Below are 3,200 nucleotides of genomic sequence, written 5' to 3'. Positions count from 1 at the left end.
ACAGCACTGACAAAAAAAAAAAAAAATCTTGAGATTCACAGTGATTCTCCTGCCTCAGTGCTGGATCACAGGTGTGTATCACTGTACACAGCTCAGAACCCGAATTTAAAAGATCCCCAGATATGGGGGCCGGGGAGATGGCTCTGTGGAATAAGCGCTTCCCTGGCAAGCGCAAGGACTTGAGTTCAATCCCCAGTTCCACCAAAAAAAAAAAAAAAAAAGAAAGAAAGAAAGAAACATTTTAGGCCAAATTGTTCCCCGCCCCCTGGCCTAAAATATTTCTTTTTTTTTTTTTTATATTTCTAATCAAGGCCCAGTTTCTTTTTAATTTTTTTCCAGGATGATCCATACAATCGATTCCACTCTCCACTTCATTTTGAGTGTATGATTTAGTCAGACAGTCTTACATTAACTTGTAGGTGCAGCTAATGGATTTCTGAGCCCTCGGACCTAGAAGTCATTTGTACCGACACTCTCCTTTTACAGAAGAGACGAATGAAGCATTATGCAATTAGGTGACACAAAGGTTAGAGGCAGGTGAGACTCTTGCTGTCCGGCTTTTCCATTAAATCAGAAGCCCAGATTCAGATTTTCTTGACTCCTTAGAGACGTTTTCTGCCTGAAGTGGGTAAAATGTAGGTGGTTATATTTTTTTAAGATCAAAGGAATCAACTGATACCTTGTGGAAATGGCCTGGTAATCCAAATATTATGTAGAAAACTACTTTATTTTTGTTTTTTTGTGCAGCATTAGGCTTGAACCCTGGATCTCAGCCTGATAGTCAAGTGCTTTTCTTCTGAGCTACATCCCCAGCTGATTTTGTTTTTAGACACCTTCTCACCAAGTGGCCAGGCTGACCTTGAATTTGCAATCCTCCTGCCTCAGCCTCCCAAGTACAGTGGGATTTTAGGCATGCCACTGCACCCAGCGAAATCCCACTTTTCTTGATGAAGAAATCAAGGGCATCCACCTATTTTAATTCCTATAGAAACTGTAAGGCAGCAAAAGAATTTCTGGGCCTTTTCTCACTCCAGTGCAGTTAGAAAATCTAGGCTTTAAGAGCTTCCTGTGCTTAAGGCTGTACAACTTGTTGATAATGCAGAGATTTGAAAGTTTCACTCTGGTGACTGAATTCCTAAATTATAATGATTTAAAACAATTCTGTGTTTACAGTAGCTCCCTGGCTCCTAAAGGGCAGAGTGATCCTATTGTTCTGTGCTTCCTTTCTTTGTCTACCTCCTGCCTCTGGGCCAACACCCGTAACTATCCTCCTCCCACTCTTTGCTAAAAAAAGGCCTGGGGTTTTCCCTGCTGCCTGGCCAGTTTATGACAAACACTGTTGCTCCCTTGTTTTAAAACTTCCCGTTCCCCAAAAGCAACATTTTTGTGGTCACTAGGGACTAAAAAAACTAATAATAAACAGCCATGTAAGTAGCTCAAAGGTAAAGAATAAAGCTGGGCGGGTGGTGCATGCCTATAATCCTAGCACTCTGGGAGGCTGAGGCAGGAGGATGCAAGTTCAAATCCAGCTTGGGCAATGGGCATTTAGCAAAACCCTGTTAAAATCAAAGATAATAAAGTTCTGGGAGGGCCGGCCAAATAGATCGTGGCAAGCAGGCTCAGGGGCTGGGGGGGTTTGATCCCGTGCCCAGGGGGCACACTGAGGCTGCCATAGAGACTGGGTGTGGTGGCACCCATGTAATCCCAGCTCTTGGGAGGCTGTAAACAGGCGGATCAATACAAGTCCGATCTAGTAGTGAGACCCTGAACACCCTATAGACCCTTTCCTAAAATATAAATAAATAAATGTTCTGGGGAAATAACTCAGTAGAGAGACCCTGAGTTCAAGCCTCAGTGCTGAAGAAGAAAAAAATATAAAAGAATGATCCAAATTGCCGCATTAGTTTTGTTTTTTTTGTTGGAACTGGGGATTGAACTCAGGCCCTTGAGCTTGCCAGGGAAGCACTTACTTCACTGAGCCATGTCCCTGTCCCTGTTTTTGTTTTTGATAGGTTTTTCTGCAGTGAAGTAAAGAGATAGGAAAGATAAAAGAAGCCTTTATGAACTCCAAAGACACTGAAAGGATAAAGCTCAGATGGGTCAGGTGGATCCTCTGGCCTAAGAGGAAGCAAGCAGGGGCTTTCACGGACTTTCCCTAGCGGTGGAGTTCAAGGCAGATGTTCAGAAATATCTGAGGAATGGATGAGTCACGGCCATTGCTTGGCCAATGTGCTCTCTGTGAAAGTCTGAGAGAATGTTTTCTCCCTATGTGACTCTCCTTAGGCGCACTCTACATCATCGATCACCTTCCTCTTTGGCCCCCATAATCTCCTTGATCAGAAATTTGGGACTCTACTGAGTTACATGACGTTACAGTACAAGTTCTCATATGCCCTGAGTCTTAATTGACCTTGGAAGGTTAGGGCCAAAATGTTGTCTTTCCTTGTGGCCCTCCTTTTTCTCTAATTTTGGTCTGCAAACTTAGGTTGTTAACCCTCTAGAAGAGAAGCTTATTGTTATTACTGTACAACGTAGGCTGTTGAGCTTAACCTCATTATGTGTCTGAATATCAAACATTTTAGGCATAACATGGAACAGGTATTTTTCATCAAGTACTGATATGTTAAACTTTAAGTCCCTACAGAATATGATGAAAAAGCATTTAAAAAATAGAATATATTATAAAAATAGGCATAAAGAATTATATAATTCTTATGTTTACATATAAGTCCAGAAATCTAACCATATACAACTTTGAAGCAGAACAGTTCCATAACATTCCTTTTCCTGTCTCTTGCCTTCATTCACGACCCCCTTCTTTTTGAACAGTCATCTACCCGAGAGACAGCACTGCAGCAACTGGTATGTCATGACAAGCAGCCCATATTCAGAAGACCAGAATGACAGGCACACCAAGCATGAACCTACTATTATAAGTTGCCATGTTCAGTGTAGTTGCTTAGTTCACAGATGTCTGTATATATAGTTAGTCAGGGTGAGAATCTTTCCAATTAACTTGGCTGACACTGACAAAGGATCTACAATCTGAGGTACAGGATCTAAGGAAAAATCCTGAGGGTATTTGACTGACCCTATCAGATCCAAAAGCTACAACTCTTGTTGCATAGGTCTTGCTTTATCTTGGTCTTAACCATCCAGCAGAAAAGTATAAAAATGAAGTATAAGAAGTAAAGCCATGC

The sequence above is a fragment of the Octodon degus genome, unplaced genomic scaffold (assembly GCF_000260255.1).
Source record: "Octodon degus isolate 3935 unplaced genomic scaffold, OctDeg1.0 scaffold00078, whole genome shotgun sequence".
Taxonomy (NCBI): Eukaryota; Metazoa; Chordata; class Mammalia; order Rodentia; family Octodontidae; genus Octodon; species Octodon degus.
The sequence above is the reverse complement of the archived record's forward strand: the minus strand, read 5'-3'. Positions refer to the sequence as shown.